Consider the following 24521-nt stretch of genomic DNA (forward strand, 5'->3'; position numbering starts at 1 on the left):
TTCACTCCTTCCCAACCCTTCACCACCTTCCCTACCCTTCACTCCTTCCCAACCCTTCACCACCTTCCCTACCCTTCACACCTTCCCAACCCTTCACCACCTTCCCTACCCTTCACCACCTTCCCTATCATTCACCACCTTCCCAACCCTTCACCACCTTCCCTATCATTCACCACCTTCCCTACCCTTCACACCTTCCCAACCCTTCACCACCTTCCCTACCCTTCACCACCTTTCAATCCCTTCACCACCTTCCCAACCCTTCACCACCTTCCCTACCCTTCACACCTTCCCAACCCTTCACCACCTTCCCTACCCTTCACCACCTTCCCTACCCTTCACCACCTTCCCTACCCTTCACCACCTTCCCTACCCTTCACACCTTCCCAACCCTTCACCACCTTCCCTACCCTTCACCACCTTCCCTACCCTTCACCACCTTCCCTACCCTTCACCAGCTTCCCTACCCTTTACACCTTCCCTACCCTTCACCACCTTCCCTACCCTTCACCACCTTCCCTACCCTTCACCACCTTCCCTACCCTTCACACCTTCCCTACCCTTCACCATGGTTCACCATGGAGAAAATCATGTGATGAGATGATGACAGAATCAAGGAGCTTAAGTTGGTCTGATTCGTCTTGGGTTGCAGTGTGTTGCTGTTGTAGGGAGTTAAAATGGTTCTCTAACTTTTGTAACATCTCTTCTTGCTTCTTAGAGGTTTCTGCTGATTTAAAGTATCTTCTTCAAATCTTTATGTAATTGTTCTCATACCATTTTATTTTCTTCCTCTGAGGGTTACTGCGCCCAGGCGTACGGCGCGGAACTCGGAGACAGTGCTCAATTTGGCTATTAAGGTCATCAACAATTGTATCAATGTCTTCTGGGATTTGGTATTCCGTGAACCAGTCACTCATCCTGTTTATGAAGTGCGGCCTCTTATCTGGTCCGAGTGATAACCTTTTTCTTTTATTCGTCTCTTTCCTTCTCTTGCACATGTCGACGGTGGTAATCAATGCCCAATGGTCACTACATAAACTGTGCACAATGTGTGTACTGGCATCCGTGTCCTGTGCATTCAGCCGGAGAGCATAGTCTAATCTTCCTCCTCTGAGGTGAGTTGGCTGTTCATCACCCAGGACTCTAAGGTTTTCACTTCCCCTGACAAAGAGTGACAGTTTCCGTCCATTGACATTGGGCTGATGACAGTTGGCACCAAAGTGTGGGTGTCTGGCATTAAGGTCACCGACCAGCAGGGTAGGTTCTTCATTAACAAATTCAGGCAGTGTGTCAAGGTCAAGTTTACTCTGTGGCACATATAGGTTGATTATATGTAGAGCATTATTGTTTAAGTGAAGGGTTACCCCCAGTGACCCATAATCATCCCCCATGTGGTCATCAATAATCTGTGCAGGAATGTTGTTACTTACAAAGGTAGTGAGGCCCCGTTTTCTTTCCCCAGCAGTCAGGGAGAAATTCTGATAACCGCTGAATCTTAGGTTGAAGTCCTCACCCACCAGTATTTCTTGTAGCACTATGACGTCAGTTTTGTGGTTAGTGGACTTATATTCAATTCGCTCACGTCACTCTCACCGTCACTTCCTTGGTCTTCCTTTTCCGTGGAAGCCATTACACTTTCCTTTTTGCTCTGTGCCTCGCTTTCCTGCTTTTCATCGGTCTTTAAGTGCTTGTTATAAAAAATGGTGGGCTTGCTATGGGGAAACTGGTACTATTAAGGGGTAAGGGTAGTTAGAAGGCAGAGTTATCAAATATGGGAGAGCTAAAAGGCCCGGCCCCAAAAATAAACTATCCACAGTAATAATAACTTGCTACTAGACCATGTCAGTCTAAGGGTTGATCAATGCACTCCCACACAGGAAGAAGGGATATTCTGTTCTATTTTACTTATTTATTAACCCCTTAACAACCCCTCATATACACTCACACCAATAACAATAATAATAATAACTTTACCACCCTATCTTACGTTGAAAGCCTTGGTCCACATAGACAGGATACAAGGTTTACACTGAGAACAAGCTAGGGTAAAGTACTACTGGATAAGCACTGAAGCTGGATGCAGCTAGGGGTAGTGAGACCACGTGGTACCCTAATACAAAACACAACACTTAGGGGTACCCAAAACACTGGCAAATACTACCCCCAGGTCTCACCAATCGTTACCACCAGAGTAGGTACACTTAAAAATGCCCCGTACTTAACTTAATGGTACAGGAACTTCAGGTAAGGGAAATAAGTAAGAGGAGAAGAGAGGAGAGTAGAGGTGCAGCCACAGAGTAGGTCTCGTCCCCACGAATGCCAGCCAGAAGAAGAACGCTCCCAGCGACCAGCTTAGGCCTCCCGCATGTGGTGGTGCTGGAAGGAGCTTAATTGATCGTGCAGCTAAGCACATTAAAAATCTTCCCCTATGCAACATATTGTTACTTTACAAATGATTAAAGTATTAGTAAACATAGTTGGTGCCTATGTTATTATTTAATAATCAACCCCCAGCTCAGTCTTTAAATGCTCTTTGAGAAACAAGAATAGTCTTACGTCTGGCAGGGAAGATACAAACAATGACACATCGAGTTGCGTTCAACTATACTATAGGAAAGTTTAATAACTCAATTTTGACCTCTGGTTTCCACTGAAGAACTCAGGGTCGTAACACTCCTCCCTCCTTCAGAGAAAAAAAAAATGTGACTACTAGAATAGTAGTCATATTTTTTTTTTGTAAGAGTATACAGAGAATAAAAAGGAAAATCTAAGACAAAAAAAATCAATCAAAACCAACAATTTCTCTGCAAGAAAAGTACAAAGGAATTCTCTGAAAAAAAAAGGGAAGTAAATAATTTGGACACGGAATATTTAATGTCACAGGAGAACCTAAAAAAAATAACTAAAGCATGACAGTTGGTAAATGGCTTCCTGTGGCCTAGTTGAATGTTATTCAGGCAACCGGGTCAGAGCATCGGCTATCACGTTGAGCCTGCCCGGTAGGTGGGTAATGGAAAGATTGAAATCCTGTAGGTACAATGCCCACCTGAGGATGCGTTTATTCTTCCCCTTCATCTGAGTGAGGAAGACCAGTGGGTTATGGTCCGTGTACACTTCCACTATATTACCTGTGAGGTAAACTTCGAACTTTTTACATGTTAACACTAGCGCCAATGCCTCTTTTTCTACCACTGAATAATTGCGTTGCGCCTTGTCAAATTTCACAGAGTAATAATATACTGGGTGTTCCACCTGATCATCCCCAGTTTGCAACAACACTGCACCAGCACCCGAGTCAGACGCATCAACATGAATTTTAAACGGTCGGTCGAATCTTGGACTAGCAAGCACTGGGGCGGAAGCTAAGATCAATTTCAAATTTTTAAATGCCTCAGCACAGTCTGATGACCACTTAAATTTAACGGCCTTCCGCAACAAGTCTGTGAGAGGAGTGGCAACACTGGAAAAGTTCTGACAAAAGCGTCGATAGTACGCACACATACCAATAAATCTTTGAACGTCCACTCCACTCCCGCCCTCCAGCACTGTGTGGAGTGTCCCCCTGACCACTCCACTCCCGCCCTCCAGCACTGTGTGGAGTGTCCCCCTGACCACTCCACTCCCGCCCTCCAGCACTGTGTGGAGTGTCCCCCTGACCACTCCACTCCCGCCCTCCAGCACTGTGTGGAGTGTCCCCCTGACCACTCCACTCCCGCCCTCCAGCACTGTGTGGAGTGTCCCCCTGACCACTCCACTCCCGTCCTCCAGCACTGTGTGGAGTGTCCCCCTGACCACTCCACTCCCGCCCTCCAGCACTGTGTGGAGTGTCCCCCTGACCACTCCACTCCCGCCCTCCAGCACTGTGTGGAGTGTCCCCCTGACCACTCCACTCCCGCCCTCCAGCACTGTGTGGAGTGTCCCCCTGACCACTCTGTACTGAGTTTACTGACACTCAGAGAGTTCCTCCCTGTCTTCCTGCCTGTCCACTGATTCCCGTCTCTCAGAGTGTGGTCAGAATGGGCGGGTCGCCCCATGATCGGTCCGGATTTAATACCACAGAGAGGAAGTATTACTATTATAATTATTATCATTATTACTATTTATAGCGATAACAGAAGTTATAGTGTATCTTGAGGTTATCTTGAGGGTATCTTGAGGTTATCTTGAGGGTATCTTGAGGTTATCTTGAGGGTATCTTGATGTTATCTATGTAAATGGAAGTAGTAGTTAAACAATAGTGGAAAGTTGTTAGCAAGTCATATGAGTAGTTGTTGTAGGAAGCGATAGTAGAAGTAGCTTTAGTGGTAATAGTAGCATAGTTACTTGATTTAGTTGGAACTGGTATTAAATGATAGTCTTCAGGATATTATTAGATAGTAGTAGTAATAGGAGCCTTAGTGGTAGGTGGGGAAGCCAGTGGTAGGCGGGGAAGCCAGTGGTAGGTGGGGAAGCCAGTGGTAGGTGGGGAAGCCAGTGGTAGGTGGGGAAGCCAGTGGTAGGTGGGGAAGCCAGTGGTAGGTGGGGAAGCCAAACAGGTTCAGCAGTGGTAGTGAACATTACCATTCCAACAAGGTGTTCAGTACAGTTAGGCCTCCCTGCTTCATTATTCCTGTACCACCTGGGAGGCCATCCTCTTCCTGTACTCACCTTGTAGTGCTAGCGGGGGTTGAGCTTTGGCTCTTTGGTCCCGCCTCTCAACTGTCAATCTACTGGTGCACAGGTTTCTGAGCTTATCGAGCTCTATCATATCTACATTTGAAACTGTGTATGGAGTCAGCCTCCACCACATCACTGCCTAGTGCATTCCATTTACTAACTACTCTGACACTGAAGAATTTCTTTCTAATGTCTCTGTGGCTCATTTGTGTACTCAGCTTCCACCTGTGTCCACTTGTGCGTGTGCCACCAGTGTTAAATAATCCATCCTTGTCTTCCCTGTCAAATCCCCTGTGAATTTTGTATGTGGTGATCATGTCTCCCAGAGCTCTTCTGTCTTCCAGCGACGTGAGGTGCAGTTCACGCAGCCTTTCTTCGTAACTTATGCCTCTTACTTCTGGGACTAGTCTAGTGGCATACCTCTGAAGTTTTTCAAGCTATGTCTTATGCTTAACAAGGTACGGGTTCCATGCTGGGACCGCATACTCCAGGATTGGTCTTACATATGTAGTATACAAGGTTCTGAATGATTCCTTGCACAGGTTCCTGAAGGCAGTTCTGATATTAGCCAGCCTCGCATACGCCACAGATGTTATTCTTTTGACGTGGGCTGTAGGAGACAGGTTATACGTGATATCAACTACTAGATCTTTCTCTCTGTCCGTTTCGTGAAGGACTTCATCTCTCATTCGGTATCCAGTGTCTGGCCTCCTGTTTCCTCCCCCTAGTTTCCTTACCTTACATTTACTTGGGTTGAATTTTAGTAGCCATGTGACAATTCCTTTAGTTTGTTTAGATCATCTTGTAGCCTCATACTATATTCCTCTCTCTTAATCCTCCTCATAATTTTTGCACCATCAGCAAACATAATGAGGAAGGAGTCTATTCCCTCTGGGAGATCATTTACATATATCAGTTGTGTCTTGACCTCTCAACATACCGGCTTCCTTGCCACATCATGTGATACACTTTATTATTATTAACATCTTTATTGACGAAATTTAATTACAATTTTGGCTAATCTGAGGACTTCAATTAGGTCTTGTTAAAGTGAGGATAATGCTGGTATTCACTGTCACACAGGACAGAGGATCATACACAAGACAATAGGTCTAAACTGTAGGCTGAAGCACACATATATATCATGGTTACAATCAACTACATTACACTATACACGTTTCAATGTACGAATATATAAATACAACTTTCTATTGTGCACTGCCACACAAGGGCAGATATGGGTTCATAAGAGATGCAGCTTAAAATTAATATAAGTAAAATTGATCTTATTCTTTAAAATGGACAAGCAAATTTAGGATAAATTGTTAGGATGTCGTCTAGAACACCTGAGCCAATGAAATAGTTACACAGTTGGTGGTACAAGAGGCCAGGAGGTCTAAAATCTTTTACGGTTTCACATTCAACAATTTAGTGTTGTAGTGAAAGCATTAAAAGTATATCACAGAGTTTACACTCTGAATATTCTGGTAGTGGCTCAGCCTCACTAACCTGCCAGATGTGCCTATAGCCAACTGAACACTTTCCTGAGGTTCACTCAGCAGGTAACTCTCCCCCGAGGGTCAGGGGTTCACGGCCACTGCTCACTTGTGTCGTGAGTGACTTGACACATTACCATAGTAATCTGGAACCTGCGGTGTTCTCCCACTCCCGTTATAACTACATCTTCCGCTCACCATTCTACTCACCACCAACATTATTGACCGACTCAAAAATATACATACACTCATTCCGTAATATAAGACGTATTGTGGGGTGGGATACATAGTGTGTACACACACGTGGGGGTCAGATACATAGTGTGTACACACGTGGGGGGTCAGATACATAGTGTGTGCACACGTGGGGGGTCAGATACATAGTGTGTGCACACGTGGGGGGTCAGATACATAGTGTGTACACACGTGGGGGGTCAGATACATAGTGTGTACACACGTGGGGGGTCAGATACATAGTGTACACACACGTGGGGGTCAGATACATAGTGTACACACACGTGGGGGTCAGATACATAGTGCACACACACGTGGGGGTCAGATACATAGTGTACACACACGTGGGGGTCAGATACATAGCGTACACACACGTGGGGGTCAGATACATAGTGTACACACACGTGGGGGTCAGATACATAGTGTACACACACGTGGGGGTCAGATACATAGTGTACACACACGTGGGGGGTCAGATACATAGGGTGTGGCGTTGGGTGGGGCGAGTGTTGCCAAAGGGCGGGTCTGGAATTATGGGGTGGGCGAGTAGGTCGCCAGGGTTGGTTGCTGTGCCCTGGGAGGGAGGGATGGAGGGGTGGAGGGCGCCCTGGGAGGGAGGGTATGTGGCCCCGGCTCTGGAGGAGGAGGAGGGAGGCGGTGGTGGTCAGTGTTGTCTGGGTAGTGGTTGAGGGAGGAAGACAAGACCTCCACGGCACCCAAGAGTGTCCCTGTGTGATGTGTGTTCAATGTTAGCGAGCGCCGCCCTGCACCCAGCGCCGCCTGGCAGACATAACTCCAAGTCTTCTTTTGCCTCCACTTTGCCCAACAACTGACGCTCTTGAGCCATTTTTTCCCCTGGCATAATCACCGGGTAAGATATATGCCAAGTTTTGTTTTTATTGATATTAATGAAGTGTAACTAGTAGAGTATCTGAAGCGCGGGGTCTAGTGTGACTTTCTCTCCGACGCCCCCTCACCTTATCTCTAAACTGGAAACTGTTTTTACTCTCATACTCCTCTCCTCACTTACTCCTCTCCTCACTTGCTCCTCTCCTCACCTACTCCTCTCCTCACTTGCTCCTCTCCTCACTTACTCCTCTCCTCACTTGCTCCTCTATTCGTCCACTCTTCTCATCCACAGCTCTCCTCATCTTTTCCACCTCATCTCCATACCTCATCAAATCAAATCAAATGTTTCTTCAGGTAAAGTACATACATACAAGGTGAGATACGAAACATTGATGGCTTTATAGATGGAGCTAGTACATACAATGCCTAAAGCCACTATTACGCAAAGCGTTTCGGGAAATCCCCTCTCCTACGCATCGCTCTTCTGCTGTTCTCCTCTTCTTTCACAGTATTTATTCTTCACCTACTCTATTTTCACCTATTTAGTTTACCTGCGTCGCTCTATGCTTTCCACATTGAAGCCCATCCTGGTGGTGGGGAGGTTGTGTACGGGGGCGTTAACGGGGTACTGGAAGGTGCCTTGTCAAGCTTCTCTCCTGGACTAAGGATACAAGACAGACTAAGAGTATTTCATCATCTAGGGACGAGCATTATCATCCGCCTGGGCCACAGAGCCTTTCCCGTCCGGTTGGACTTGTGATTGTGTCACAGAGGCCACTGTAAACTAACCCAAATGTTAGAGCAATTTGAAGTTGAAGTTAGAAGATTAGGCGATGATAGCAGGTATGTTTACACAGCTGCAGTGGCCTCGTTACACCATGTCAATTAGTCAAGACTTCAACAGCTTCTTTTCCAATGTTGTCTTCTGGCTTATATTGTTGTCATTGCCTCGCCTGCTTGTCCTCTCTCGTCTTTACCAACCCGAACCCTCTGGTGTAGTGGTTAGCGTTCTCACTCTGTCCCAAGCAATCAAACCCTGGTTCAAACCCTGGGCAGAGTGGGGGATAATTATATACTGTTTATTCACTCCTCCCTGTGTCACAAACAATAATAGGGGACCTGGATGTAAAGTAATGGCTTGTAGTGTTATAGGGAAAACCTGGCAGGTGAACCAGGGCGGTTACACCAACACTAACGCAGTGATCACGACGCACCTTCCACGGTGACACCGGCCACGCTGGCAGCCGTCGCTGGCCACGGTAGGCCCAACACCTCCACGAGCATCTCTCCAAACAAACAGAACAAAAACAAAATAACTCCTATGCTATCATCTATTAAATTATTTCTGTCATTTCACTGATCTCTTCATATAGCTGAGGTTGGTCACGCCATTACTGTGGTCACGTGCAGTGTACTCGGGCCGCGCTCTCCTCCTCACCTGCTGGCGTCCCTCCGGTCGTGCAGCTCTGCCCTCTTGTGTATTTTATTATTATTATTTTCTACCACAGACGTGGCCACACATTTACAATGCTAACCAGCATATGTACATTTTCTTCTGTCCTCCATGGACAGGGTTAGAGAAGTGTTAAACATATAGTTCAAGGGTTTATTGAACACTCAACCACAGAAGGTGAATCGGTGCTTTTAAAATGCTAAGCTAACCTACATACGTAAATACATAGATATACAGATTTACGTATGCCCTACATAAAGTGTTCGATGTGTCTTTTACATAGTGTCATTAATTAATGTGCATTTACAAAGGTGAAATGTAATCCACCGTTCCCTTATTCTCTATGTTACCCGCTAATTTGTTCTATATATCAACAAACCTGTTTCCAAACCATTATTTACCCAGGTATCTCCTTATTCTACACTTATTCAATTCATATCTGTTTCTTCCTGCTCTGCTTTGTGTATATGAATAAATAACTGACAGACTAAGTGTTCCCTAAGAACGAAATCCTGTAGTTATTTTGGACCATGGAGCTCTGTCCCCTCCGGTTTGATTTCCGCCAAGGAGTCAACAACAAACACGTGTTTAAAGTCTCATCAACCTTCCTGAACTTTTTAATTTCCTCTTCCCATTATTAAGAAATAAATCTTACGAAAAAAGAATCAAAGATCTAATCTTCTTTTCTCTGAAAAATCCTTAGTTACATGAGGCATTATGAAGCCTAAATCTTTAGAATAATGACAAATTAAACAATAAAAACATGAACATTTTGAAATGCAGACGAGGAGAGCTTAAGTCATGCCACTGAGGGCTGCACTATATAGATCGGCCGATGATTCTATGTGTAGCGGGAGTGTTGAAAAGTCCTGAGTATGTTGATAGTTCTCCCTCAGCGTACCTATTGCACCTGTGCTTTTCATTGGGGCTAATTTGCATATCTTACCAAGCCTACTGGTTTCCTTATAATATAATCTCCGTGTTCAGATTTATAACCAGTCCCTCTATTATTTTCCCCTGTATATTATTGTTTATTTCTCTCGCCTGAACTATAGTGAATACAGATTAAAAGTTTTAATCGGTCGAAATAATTTAGATGACTTATAAAGTGGGGTTTAGCGGTAAAAGATCTTTGCACACTCTCTAGGTCAGCAATTTCTCCGGCTCTGAATGGGGCTGTTAGAGTGCAACAATGTTCCACCATAAATTTGTCAAGACTAGTGTCTTGAAAGGTATCATCATAGGTATGGCATCCCATGTTTGGAAGGTCCTTGTTATCCAACCTGTAATTTTTCTTGCAGTCGTGACAGCTTCTTTATTGTGTTCTGTAAAGATAAGGTCTTCAGACGTATAATTACTCCTAAGATTACATTACCTTTTTATTCTATAGTGTAAATTGATTCCGTTTTATATATATTTTTCTTGTATGCAGGAGCTGGAACTTATTTTCATTTAACATCACATTATTATATGATGTTTACAACATTTAGAATTATGTTAGGTGAAGAGTAATCATCTTTTAATACGCTTAGGTGAAAAGTATTGACGTATTCATACGTGAAGTATGATTACGTGTAAGTATTCATACGTGAAGTATGATTACGTATAAGTATTCATACGTGAAGTATGATTACGTATAAGTATTCATACGTGAAGTATGATTACGTATAAGTATTCATACGTGAAGGATGATTACGTATAAGTATTCATACGTGAAGGATGATTACGTATAAGTATTCATACGTGAAGTATGATTACGTATAAGTATTCATACGTGAAGAGTATTCACGTATTCTAGATGTTGTGAAGATGTTCACAACATCTAGAATACGACTCATTGAAAGACCCGATATACATCAGAGTGGAGGTTCGCCGTGTCCTCTATATTGTCGACTCGCGTGACAGTCTTTCATCAGCACGTGAGGATACAGTGGTGTAGTTTGTAGCCTTGTCTTGTAGCCTTGTCTTGTAGCCTTGTCTTGTCTGACATTAGGATGAGGAATATAACTTAACAGTGAACAAAGATATACATGTTTCCATGTCCTGCCGTCTGTATAACAACCCGACGCCATCAAAGCCTCTTACAACCACGTAAGTAAAGAGGAAATATAACATCTGTGAACTATAATGTTGTTGCTGAACACAGAACATGAACAACGGAATTTTACTCCGACATTGACTCATGTAAAGGTTCACGTTTCAGATGCCTTCTGAAGGTCAGAGTTATAAACATGGGTGTGACCACATTTCAAGGAATATTGCTTATGTGGGAATGAAGACATAACCAAGATCGCCGAGGTCCGAACACCGCGCCTGAACACCTCTAACCGTCTCAGGTCAAACGTACGCTATTGGCCACTTCTCCAGATGACCCGGCAACGCTATTGGCTAAATGATCAGATGAACAACGCGCAAATCAATAGTATCTGAGGCGGAGTGGCCATAGGCCTCGGCCCGTATAGACCTTGGCCGAAGACCTTGGTTTAAGACCTTGTTCCGTTGACCTTGGGCCACAAAACATTAACATATGCTACAGAATAAGTGTAGGACTATACGATACTTCATCACCGTGTCAGATAATTAATGTGGCAGTTTACACTCGGTAACTTTTTAATACATTGTGCAAGTCTAGGCTGGCGGGCGGGCGGGCGCCGTCCACCTGGAGAAGGTCGCCAGCCCCACACTATCCCCTCCACGTATGCTCCACTTTTTATGATAACACATTTCAAATTAAAACATGATATCCCATTTGAAATTAAGAAATTTAAAACTACAGTCACATAGGCTTGGTCGGTGTAGCAAAATGTAGGAGCCGATTTGTTTTAGTTTTGAATTATGCTTATTGTTATTTATGGCTTTATGAAGATCACTAATTGTTTGTTCAGTGTGGGAGGAGACTGAGGTGGAGACGACCTCACAACACCCAGCCACCTGGGTGTTGTGAGGTGGAGACAACACCTAACACAGCCCCTGGTGGACAACACCTAACACAGTCCCTGGTGGACAACACCTAACACAGCCCCTGGTGGACTAGCACAATGTGAGGGTACAGGTGGGAGAGAGAACGAGTGACTGCGAGCCACTCTGCCCCTCCCACCGACAACGCCATAACTTGAACTGTTGAACTAGTTGTTCAAAATGTAACTACAGAAGCACCCTCGGGCTATGTCTGATCAACGGAGTGGTAATCCCTACGTCAGAATGCTAGCTGCGCTCTCTAACAGCCTGGTTGACCAGATCACTAACCAGGACGCAGTGGTGAGAGACCGGGCCGCGGGGACATCGGTCCTGGGAAGCACAAGGTAGGTGTGTACTCACCTAATTGTGCTTGCGGGGGTTGAGCTCTGGCTCTTTGGTCCCGCCTCTCAACCGTCAATCAACAGATGTACAGATTCCTGAGCCTATTGGGCTCTATCATATCTACACGTGAAACTGTGTATGGAGTCAGCCTCCACCACATCACTGCCTAATGCATTCCATTTGTCAACCACTCTGACTGAAAAAGTTCTTTCTAATATCTCTGTGGCTCATTTGGGCACTCAGTTTCCACCTGTGTCCCCTAGTGCGTGTGCCCCTTGTGTTAAATAACCTGTCTTTATCTACCCTATCAATTCCCTTCAGAATCTTGAATGTGGTGATCATGTCCCCCCTAACTCTTCTGTCTTCCAGCGAAGTGAGGTTTAATTCCCGTAGTCTCTCCTTGTAGCTCATACCTCTCAGCTCGGGTACTAGTCTGGTGGCAAACCTTTGAACCTTTCCAGTTTGGTCTAATCCTTGACTAGATATGGACTCCATGCTAGGGCTGCATACTCCAGGATTGGTCTGACATAGGTGGTATACAAAGTTCTGAATGATTCCTTACACAAGTTTCTGAATGCCGTTCTTATGTTGGCCAGCCTGGCATATGCCGCTGATGTTATCCTCTTGATATGTGCTGCAGGAGACAGGTCCGGCGTGATATCAACCCCTAAGTCTTTTTCTCTCTCTGACTCTTGAAGAATTTCATCACCCAGATGATACCTAGTATGTGGCCTCCTGCTCCCTACACCTATTTTCATTACATTACATTTGCTTGGGTTAAACTCTAACAACCATTTGTTCGACCATTCCTTCAGCTTGTCTAGGTCTTCTTGAAGCCTCAAGCAGTCCCCCTCTGTCTTAATCCTTCTCATAATTTTGGAATCGTCAGCAAACATTGAGAGAAATGAATCTATACCCTCCGGGAGATAATTTACATATATCAGAAACAAGATAGGACAGAATACAGAGCCCTGTGGGACTCCACTGGTGTCTTCACTCTAATCTGAGGTCTCGCCCCTCACCGTAACTCTGCTTCCTATTGCTTAGGTACTCCCTTATCCACTGGAGCACCTTACCAGTTACACCTGCCCGTCTCTTCAGTTTATGTGCCAGCCTCTTATGCGGTACTGTGTCAAAGGCTTTCCGACAATCCAAGAAAATGCAGTCCGCCCAGCCTTCTCTTTCTTGCTTAATCTTTGTCACCTGGTCGTAGAATTCTATTAAGTCAATCAGGCAAGATTTAACCTCCCTAAACCCATGTTGGCGATTTGTCACGAAGTCCCTTCTCTCCAGATGTGTTACTAGGTTTTTTTCTCACGATCTTCTCCATCACCTTGCATGGTATACAAGTCAAGGACACTGGCCTGTAGTTCAGTGCCTCTTGCCTGTCGCCCTTTTTGTATATTGGGACCACATTCGCCGTCTTCCATATTTCTGGTAGGTCTCCCGTCTCCAGTGACTTACTGTACACTATGGAGAGTGGCAAGCAAAGTGCCTCTGTACACACTTTCAGTACCCATGGCGAGATCCCGTCTGGACCAACAGCCTTTCTAACATCCAGATCCAGCAGGTGTCTCTTGACCTCCTCTCTCGTAATTTCGAACCCTTCCAAGGCCGCCTGGTTTACCTCCCTTTCTCCTAGCACAGTGACCTCACCTTGTTCTATTGTGAAGACTTCCTAGAACCTCTTGTTGAGTTCTTCACACACCTCTTTGTCATTCTCTGTATACCTGTCCTCGCCTGTTCTAAGTTTCATTACCTGTTCTTTCACTGTTGTTTTCCTCCTGATGTGACTGTGGAGTAGCTTCGGTTCGGTCTTGGCTTGTGTCTGTGTATCTGTGTAGGTGTGTGAGAGAGCTCTGGCTCTTTGATCCCGCCTTTCAACTGTCAATCAACAGGTGTACAGTTTCCTGAGCCTATTGGGCTCTATCATATCTACACTTGAAACTGTGTATGGAGTCAGCCTCCACCACATCACTGCCTAGTGCATTCCATTTGATAACTATTCTGACACTAAACAAGTTCCTTCTAATGTCAATATGGCTCATTTGAGTACTTAGTTTCCACCTGTTTGCCCCTAGTGCGTGTACCCCCTATGTCAAATTTACTGCCTTTATCTACTCATATAAAATCCTCTGAGTATCGTGTATGAGGTGATCATGTCTTCCCTAAGTCTTCTTTCTTCCAACGACGTGAGGTTCAGTTCCCGTAGTCTCTTCGAAGCTCATAACCCTCTGCTCGGGTACCAGTCTGGTGGCATACCTTTCAACCTTCTCGAATTTAATCTTGTGCTTGACGAGATACGGACTGCACGCTGGAGCTGCATACTCCAGAGTTGGTCTGATATATGTGATATATAAGGCCTTTACACAAATTTCTAAAGGCAATTCTTATGTTGACCAACCAAGCATATGTCGCTGATGATATCCTCTTGATGTGGGCCTCAGGGGACAGGTCTGGTGCGATATCAACTTCCAGGTCATTCTTTTTCCCAGATTCTTGAAGGATTTCAACTCCCAACTGGTACCTTTAATCCAGTCTCCTGCTCACTACACCTAACGTCATTACTTTACATTTGCTCGGGTTAAACTCTAACAGCCATTTGATGGACTATGCCTTCAATAGTCCAGGTCACCTTGTAGCCTCATGCTGTCTTCCTCTGTCTTAATCCTCCTCATAATTTTAGCATCATCAGCAAACATTGACGGGAATGAGTTTATACCCTCTGGAAGATCATTTACGTATATCAGAAACAGGAGAGGTGAGAGTACAGAACCCTGTGGGACTCCGCTTGTGACGTCACGCCAGTCAGCGGGTATTCCAGCTGTGGACACACTCCAGAGGGTGTTCCAACTGGGGATTATATCCAGTTTACAAATTTTAGTCTCGAATATTTTCATTTATAGCAACAGCAAGATACTTTTGTAGTTTACTTTGCGAGGAAACAAAATGCCTGAGAGTTTTTCTTGGTGAGAACGGGTTTTAAAGTGCTCAGTTTTTGTCTTAGCGAAAGGGCAGCAGAATATGAGGTGCTCTTGTGAAACTGCGGACAGTTTTGTACCGCTTCCACACTCACTTCCAACCTTCGCAACTTATGGAAGGTGGATGAAGGTATATATTGTCACAGTAGTCCTCTGGTACAAACGTTTAGACCATCTTAAATTATCGCTGAGGGTGTATGGGTTCGTGTTGCCTCCTGGTGGGGAGTAGGAGGAGGAATTATCAGGGAGAAAGTGACAAGCCATTACGACTATATAGCACTTGGAAGGGGGTCTGGAAAAGGATTTGGGATTGGACGGGAGGGAAGGAATGGTGCCCAACCAGTTAGACGGTCGGAGGACTTTTTTTTTTTCCTACCACAGACGTGGCCAGACATTTACAATGCTAACCAGCATATATACATTTTCTTCTGTCCTCCATGGACAGGGTTAGAGATGTGTTAAACATATAGTTCAAGGGTTTATTGAACACTCAACCACAGAAGGTGATTCGGTGCTTTTAAAATGTAAATCTGTAGTAAATCCGTATGCCCTACATAAAGTGTTCGATGTGTCTTTTACATAGTGTCATTAATGTGCATTTACAAAGGTGAAATGTAATTCTGATCAGATTCCATATATACTTTATACACATACATATACATACACACACACACATATATGTACATATACATATATGCATACATATATACACACACACATGCATTCACATACATTTGTCTCTTTTACTCTGACAGGGTGAGATAGCTGATAGAGAAACTAGTGTGCAATTAAGCACTTAATCGTGCTTAATGTCGTGGTCGGGGATTGAACGCCGACCTGCATGAAGCGAGACCGTCGCTCTACCGTCCAGCCCAAGTTGTTGGCTCCTGGTGAGGAGTTTAGATCCAACTTAAACCATCTACATGATGTGTTTGTGTACATTTTGTCGAACTTTGGCAATAACAAAGAGGTACTTATTTCTGGTGTGGTTTTCTTGTATATACATCTAGGAAGAGTTTCAAGTCAGGGTTCGTACTACGGGCTCACCATAGCCCGTGCTACTTGGAATTTTTTGCTCCAGGTAGCGAATCTTAATCTTAAACAACAACAGCAACAAAGTCAGGGTTATCGTGGATGTGTAAGACCTCGCATGTGTAAATAGGACAACACTGTGTGGGGGCAAATGCTTAGCACGGTTAGAGATTTAAACAAAGTGGCTGTGTTTTGTCTGAAGACAGTAATTGTTGCAGTCATTATGGCTGACGTTTGCTGGGTGATGATGGGCCTGAGGTAGTTTGTGGTGGATGAACCCCATGCACAGATACTCTAAGTTAAATAGGAATACATTAGTGAGTAATGTAATGTGAAAAGAGAATGGGGAACATGGTATCTGATCTGTACGCCAACTCATTACAGACTTTTCTTGATAACTTTATTCGTCAGTACTGAAGTTATGTCTCGTAGTAATGTTCAAGCTTAAGAGCTTCCGTTTTACTCTTAACCAACATATTGTTTATATCAAGTTATATTGTTATATTTGCTTAGAGGATTTGATGACAAAATGTATTAGGTGTTTTGTGCGTTTAGTGTTCGCTTGTTGCTTGACATCCCTGAGTGGACTCTTTGTATTTCATTGTTTAATGTATCATTTAGGGTGTGTGAGTTGGGGCTTAAGATGAAGCTAGTGTCATCTACAAATATAATTTAAGAAGGTTAGAAGCGTTAGGCAAGTCATTGATAGAAATAAGAAACAGAAGGAGTTATTAAGACCCTCACAATAACTCCCCGACCAACCAGCAAGTCTACCGTAGTTAGACATACTTTATATTTTAGTCCTGGGTATAGTCATTGACGAAAGTTAACTTTGTGTATATTCACCTAGATTTGTGTCACACCTCTCGGTGAATATATGCTTATATGTCATGATGTCTTCCAGTATGTGAGTATACCTGGCAGAGATGTCAAAGGCCTACACCTGGTTTATATATGGAGTGGTGACCATGACTCAGGTCACAACGGTGACCAAGACACAGGTCACAAGGGTGACCAAGACACAGGTCACAAGCGTGACCAAGACACAGGTCACAAGGGTGACCAAGACACAGGTCACAAGGGTGACCAGGTTGCTACAAGGAGTGACCAAGACGGTCACTCCTGCCTGCTGGACTCGTGAGCATCTTACACTGATGGGTAACACACAGTCTCTTTCTGCAAAACTTTCATCAGTTTTCAGAACGCTGCTGTGAAGTGTCGCAGGTGTACATGTATATATATATATATCACTGATGTGTGTGTGTTAGTGTCGCCGGAGCCGAGTGTTGTTGTCGTGCTAGCTACCTGGCGTGCTCCCGTGCTGGTCTCGCGGGTTGTCCGCTACAGCAAGTCACCACTGGACTAACATCACCGCGGGAGGACCCAGACGGGGAGGCGCTCAAGGCCGTCCACAGGTACAACATAAAGGTTACTGTAGCAACATGGTGAAGTATTGCAATAAACGAACCACAACTGGAGAGTCGGGGACCAGGAGCTCAGGCAGACATTGTAGGTATATGTGAGATCATGTGGGTCATTATACCTTCATTATACGCTGTAATACCTGATGTATGACGATATGTAACGCTGTGTGCGTGCGTGTGTGCGCGCGTGCGTGTGACTTGTATTGGTGACCAAAGGACCTTTATTATGCTAAACTAATCTCACTTCCTTAACTCCCTTCCCCCCCTCAACACTGCCTCTCCCCCCCCATCACTGCCTCTCCCCCTCCCCCCATCACTGCCTCTCCCCATCCCCATCACTGCCTCTCCCCCTCCCCATCACTGCCTCTCCCCCTCCACACCACTGCCTCTCCCCCTCCCCACCACTGCCTCTCCCCCTCCCCATCACTGCCTCTCCCCCTCCCCATCACTGCCTCTCCCCCTCCCCATCACTGCCTCTCCCCCTCCCCATCACTTGACCCGTGTACGGCTCCCAGCAGGAGCTTAATTAGCATGGGGGGAAGGGGTTAACTTGTTGTGCCCTACCGCGTGTGCGCTGCTCTCCCCCCCCCCCCCCCGCACACCTAGGCCCCTCCTCGCACACCCACGACCCTCCCCGCACACCCACGCCCCTCCCCGCACCCCCACGCCCCTCCCCACACACCCACGCCCCTCCCCACACACCGACGACCCTCCCCACACACCCACGCCCCTCCCCACACCCCCACGCCTTTTCCCATACACCCACGCCCCTCCCCGCACGACCCTCCCCACACCCCCAGCCCCTCCCCGCACCCCCACGACCCTCCCCACACACCAATCTCTTGTATCCCAGGAAATTATTATTAGTCGAATAAAATATCCAAATATAGTTTATTCACAAAATTAGAGTATAAACTGTGGAGGAGGAGAGGCAGTGTGGCAGGGAGAAGGAGAGGCAGTGTGGCAGGGAGGAGGAGAGGCAGTGTGGCAGGGAGGAGGAGAGGCAGTGTGGCAGGGGGGGGGGTGCCCTGGTGAGGGGGCCGTGTGTGGTGGCCTGGGGGAGGGTGTTGACGTCGGGGGAGGCGGGAAGGGGTCAATATTTGAGGTGTGGGCGACGACCCCTCGAGGACTGTGTAATTGTCTACCTGGCGCCTCCCCCCCACCTGGGGGCCTCTCCCAGGTCACCTCCCATCTGGGGGACCTCTCCCAGGTCACCTCCCACCTGGGGGACCTCTCCCAGGTCACCTCCCACCTGGGGGACCTCTCCCAGGTCACCTCCCACCTGGGGGACCTCTCCCAGGTCACCTCCCACCTGGGGGACCTCTCCCAGGTCACCTCCCACCTGGGGGACCTCTCCCAGGTCACCTCTCACCTGGGGGACCTCTCCCAGGTCACCTCCCACCTGGGGGACCTCTCCCAGGTCACCTCCCACCAGGGGGACCTCTCCCAGGTCACCTCCCACCTGGGGGACCTCTCCCAGGTCACCTCCCACCTGGGGGACCTCTCCCAGGTCACCTCCCACCTGGGGGACCTCTCCCAGGTCACCTCCCACCTGGGGGACCTCTCCCAGGTCCCCAGGTAGGAGGAATTTTTTTTTTAATTTTTTAAATACTAAATTAAATTATCAATTAAATTTTTTTAATAATAAAAAAAAATAATTGATCCATTAAAATTGACCCAAAGTGTTCACAATATGAGTAATATTCATTCGTAATTGTTATTATATCTGTGAGAAGGCATTACCTAGTATAAAAAAAAATATTAAAAAATTAGTATAAAGAGTGTCAGTGTTGTACACAATACACTTGTGTATTTGAGAAATTTATGTCAGGAATTTACACCAAGTCGTTCACACTTTCCTGATTGTTTTGTCAAGGTCTGAGTGTGTGATTAGGACCAGACTTGCACTCAGACCTTGACAAAGCACTCAGGAGAGTGCGAACGACTTGGTGTAAATTTCTTATATAAATTTCACACATACACAAGTGTGGGTTTTTATTTTAAACTAATATTAATGTCACGTGGCTTTGTAGTGTGTATTAGAGCAGATTTAATCATATTTGTATTAAAATGCTTCTACAATTTGTGACGGATGAAGAACTCTCCCAGTCACCTTGGCAAGAATTTGCTGACAAACGAATACTTAGTGTTAGGCGTCTGCCTACTGTTACACAATGTTCGTACTCTTATATTCGAAACACCCTGTATATACAGGGTGTTTACAAGGTATTTACAAGGTATTTGCAGGGTGTTTACAGGGATTTTATAGGGTGTTTACAGGGTTTCTACAGGGTATTTACAGGGTGTTTCACAGGGTATTTACAGGGTGTTTACAGGGTTTTTAGTGTTTACAGGGTACTTACAGGGGTGTTTACAGGGTGTTACCAAGGTGTTAACAGGATATTTGCAAGGTGTTTACAAGGCGTTTACAAGGTACTTTGTAAATGACAGTTATCACTACGATATCTGTTTCTAACTAATAATTTTCCAACTGTATTTTCATAATTACACACAACATGAACCATGAACAAGCTTCTGGTTCAACTTGAACCATGAACAAGTTTCTGGTCGCGTCAAGACTTTCCAACTCAGGCGAAAATGACGCTTTTGGGCGACGTTTTTCAATGCTGATTTTGTTCCAACATGTACTGTGAACTTTGTTACGACAAGCTTTGTTCCAACATGAACAGTGAGCTATGTTACGACAAGCTTTGTTCCAACATGGTCAGTGAGCTTTGCTACGACAACCTTCGAAGAAACTTACTGGGGAACAAAGCTGGAAACCCAAAGAATCAATATGTTCGAACTCTTTATCCAAGAGCTGAGGACTAACAACACGAAGAACTCTTTGATACACGGAGGAAAAGATAGATTGTCTCACATTATATCTATGGCCAAAGAAATAATGAACATACGACATATTCTTAGAAGTATTGATCAAAATAGCCAACCATTATCAATTTTCATTCTCTACGGTCAATTTTATAGTGGTGAATTGTTCATTAAGTTGAGCTAAAAATTCATCCGAATTGACATTTGAAGGCCAAATACAGAAAACGTCCTCAATATATCAAAATCATAAAATAATTCCAGGGGTAATTTTACAAATTTCCTTTCTAAAAAAAAAATCCATATATAAATTTGCAATCAATGGAGGTAGTGGATTTTCTATTGCCGTTCCAGAAGCCTGAAGATAATATTTATTATTAAAATTAAATGTGCATTCTGAAGACAGATTAGCTATATGTCTTCAGATTGCTAATCTGAAGACAGATGAGAAGACAGAGGTAATTCATGGTTGATTAGTTAATGAGCAAGATAACGAAGATTTCAAAGATTTAGTTCATCCAGGACAGAGCACATATGTTATCTTGAGGTTATCTTGAGATGACTTCGGGGCTTTAGTGTCCCCGCGGTCCGGTCCTCGACCAGGCCTCCACCCCCAGGAAGCAGCCCGTGACAACTGACTAACACCCAGGTACCTATTTACTGATAGGTAACAGGGGCATAGGGTGAAAGAAACTCTGCCCATTGTATCTCGCCGGCGCCTGGGATCGAACCCACGACCACAGGATCACAAGTCCAGCGTACTGTTCGCTCGGCCGACCGGCTCCAAAATATGTGGATGTTTTGGAGGAAGATGCAGCTTCACGCCTCAAGGAAATGCACCAATATGAGAGCAAACACAATGGCGCTAAATGTGCGCTGGACCACGGTAAGTGACAGACAAACATTGACAATTACAACACCACCAACCACGCCACAGTCCCCAGACACACACTGAGTACACCCACAGACACACCTTCCTTCAGCCCCATGTGGGGATTATTGGAGTGGTTGTTGTAGTGGTTGTGGGGTGGTTGTGGGGTTGTTGGAGTGGTTGTTGGGGTGTTGGGGGTTATGGTGGTGTTGGTGTGGGGTTGAGTGAGGGTGCAGTAGCTGTCTACATCAAGAGAGGAGCATCAGGTCTATCTTACCGCCATATTACTCTCCTCCATCCTACTCTCACCACCATATGACTCTCCTCCATCCTACTCTCACCACCATATTACTCTCCTCTATCCTACTCTCACCACCATATGACTCTCCTCCATCCTACTCTCACCACACATCTTCCTCTCTCTCTCTCCTGCTATCTTTATACCTTCCGTCATTCTATTCTGATCTGAGTGTTATCATTGTGCCGATCCATCATTCTATTTCCATCTCTCTGTTCTCAGTTATTCTTATACATCATTAATGTGTGTTTATATATTTACCAAAGGTGCATTGTGAGGGACAATGACCTCCCCCCCCCCCACCCGGGCCCTCACTCGGGTCCTGGTGGGGGAGTGACAGTGTTGTCATGGTGGTGGTGGTGAGTGACAGTGTTGTCATGGTGGTGGTGGGGAGTGACAGTGTTGTCATGGTGGTGGTGGTGAGTGACAGTGTTGTCATGGTGGTGGTGGGGAGTGACAGTGTTGTCATGGTGGTGGGGGAGTGACAGTGTTGTCATGGTGGTGGTGGGGAGTGACAGTGTTGTCATGGTGGTGGGGGAGTGACAGTGTTGTCATGGTGGTGGTGGGGAGTGACAGTGTTGTCATGGTGGTGGTGGTGAGTGACAGTGTTGTCATGGTGGTGGTGGGGAGTGACAGTGTTGTCATGGTGGTGGTGAGTGACAGTGTTGTCATGGTGGTGGTGGTGAGTGACAGTGTTGTCATGGTGGTGGTGGGGAGTGACAGTGTTATCATGGTGGTGGTGAGTGACAGTGTTGTCATGGTGGTGAGTGACAGTAGTGATGGCAACATCACTGGCCAGGTTGCCATACACCACCACCTGGTCCTCTCACCTGAACCTGGGCCAGCAACTCTGCAGTCCACTGTGTGTATTATTATCTTGACCACACCATGTGTCGCCCCCCCCCACGCCCACGCCCACACTTAACTACTATACACTCACTTCCCAGTTTCAACTTGGTCGAGAGTTTACACCTTACAATTACCTCAGGATCTAAATCGTACTGAAACGTCATGTGCAGTATCCTTAGAGTTTAAATGCTTGAATTTTATATTTGTCTAATTGCAAAGCTCCAGGTACCTCATGCCAACTGGTCTGAAAGGTCTAATCACTGGGCATTCAGTGTTGTCGTGCGGGAGATCGTGCCGCAGTTCCTGCTCACAGAGTTTGCAACTAGAGTGCTCAGGATTGGGAGATCCGTCACCTGTGGCAGGTGACGGGTCTCCCAATCCTGAGCACTCCAGTTGCAAACTCTGTGAGCAGGAACTGCGGCACGATCTCCCGCACTACATCACTGAATGCCCAGTTATTAGACCTTTCAGACCAGTTGGCATGAGGTACCTGGAGCTCTGCAATTACTTTATTCACTCTCGTGTTCTTGAAGATATCCTCACAGTATATCCAAAATTTGCCAGTGCCGGCTACTAAACACATGGCTCTGTATGACTAACCATCCTGCGAGATAGGGACTTGTATTACCACTGCTACCTTATTCAATCTTGTGTTGATGATATCCTCAAAATGCATCCGGAGTCTGCCAGTGCAGACCGCTTATCACATGCCTCTGTATGACTAACCATCCTGTGTGATGGGGATTTTTTAGCATCACCTAGTTAGCTTTTTTGACACACTGTACTCCACTTCATATAGTCTAGGGTAGCTGCACTAATGCAGATGTACCTCATGTATTAATAATAAAAAAAAATTGTCTTACAACATTTGAAATGTACAAATTTGACTTGAAAGTGCCTCGTCTGGCTTGAAATACAGCTGTCTTAGCTGACACCGGGTTGTTGTAGAGTCGTGTTCACTCTTGTCGTGTTCACTCCAGTCGTGTTCACTCCAGTCGTATTAACTCCAGTCGTGTTCACTCCTGTCGTGTTCACTCCTGTCGTGTTCACTCCTGTCGTGTTCACTCCTGTTGTGTTAACTCCAGTCGTGTTCACTCCTGTCGTGTTCACTCTTGTCGTGTTCACTCGAGTTGTGTTCACTCCAGTTGTGTTCACTCCAGTTGTGTTCACTCCAGTTGTGTTCACTCCAGTTGTGTTCACTCCAGTCGTGTTCACTCCAGTCGTGTTCACTCCAGTCGTGTTCACTCCAGTCGTGTTCACTCCAGTTGTGTTCACTCGAGTTGTGTTCACTCGAGTCGTGTTCACTCGAGTCGTCGTGGCCTTCACGTGTAAAGCTGTTAATCTCGTGAAAAAAAATTGGTTTACCTGCGTCGACAGTCGTAGTCAAACCCGCTCCACGTGTGCCCTGCCCCCCCCTGGTGCTGTGGTACCTCACCCCTGCCTCTCCCCCTGGTGCTGTGGTACCTCCCCCCTGCCTCTCCCCCTGGTGCTGTGGTACCTCCCCCCTGCCTCTCCCCCTGGTGCTGTGGTACCTCACCCCTGCCTCTCCCCCTGGTGCTGTGGTACCTCACCCCTGCCTCCCCCCCTGGTGCTGTGGTACCTCACCCCTGCCCTCCCCCCTGGTGCTGTGGTACCTGACCCCTGCCCCCCCCCCCCTGGTGCTGTGGTACCTGACCCCTGCCCCCCCTGGTGCTGTGGTACCTCACCCCTGCCTCCCCTCTGATGCTGTGGTACCTCACCCCTGCCCCCCCCCTGGTGCTGTGGCACCTCACCGCTGCCTCTCCCCCTGGTGCTGTGGTACCTCACCCTTGCCTCTCCCCCCCTGGTGCTGTGGTACCTCACCCCTGCCTCCCCTCTGATGCTGCGGTACCTCAAGCTCACACTTGAAGCGTCATCTATATATATATATATATATATATATATATATATATATATATATATATATATATATATATATATATATATATATATATATAAAATTTATATAATATATAAAAGAGTTTTACGAATTGAGAGTCTTACGTAAGACGTAAGACTCTCAATTCGAACAGCAACACAAATTGCTGTACCAACCTTCCTGTCCTCCTTATCAGCATCCGACGACCTTGTGAAGGAAATTCTACCTGCCCACTTACATCAGCTGGCAGGTGTACATGATCCCAATTTTACACGCTGTGCCACAGAGTGGGCCTCTCGTGCAGGCCAATCACCTCAACCACCATCCCCAAAAGCCCACCAGCAATCCAGCT

General features: G+C 45.9%; 1 protein-coding gene across 1 annotated transcript in view; it reads left to right on the forward strand.

Moving 5' to 3' along the window:
* The first annotated feature begins 7038 nt into the window (after window positions 1-7038).
* Window positions 7039-24521, forward strand: part of LOC123746946 (neuronal acetylcholine receptor subunit alpha-4) — a 92723-nt gene continuing 75240 nt past the window's right edge. The window contains exon 1 of the mRNA XM_045728845.2: window positions 7039-7257. The gene's annotated coding sequence lies outside the window, so the exon portion shown is untranslated. The remainder of the gene's footprint in view (window positions 7258-24521) is intronic.

Source organism: Procambarus clarkii, chromosome 87 (assembly GCF_040958095.1).
Source record: "Procambarus clarkii isolate CNS0578487 chromosome 87, FALCON_Pclarkii_2.0, whole genome shotgun sequence".
NCBI lineage: Eukaryota > Metazoa > Arthropoda > Malacostraca > Decapoda > Cambaridae > Procambarus > Procambarus clarkii.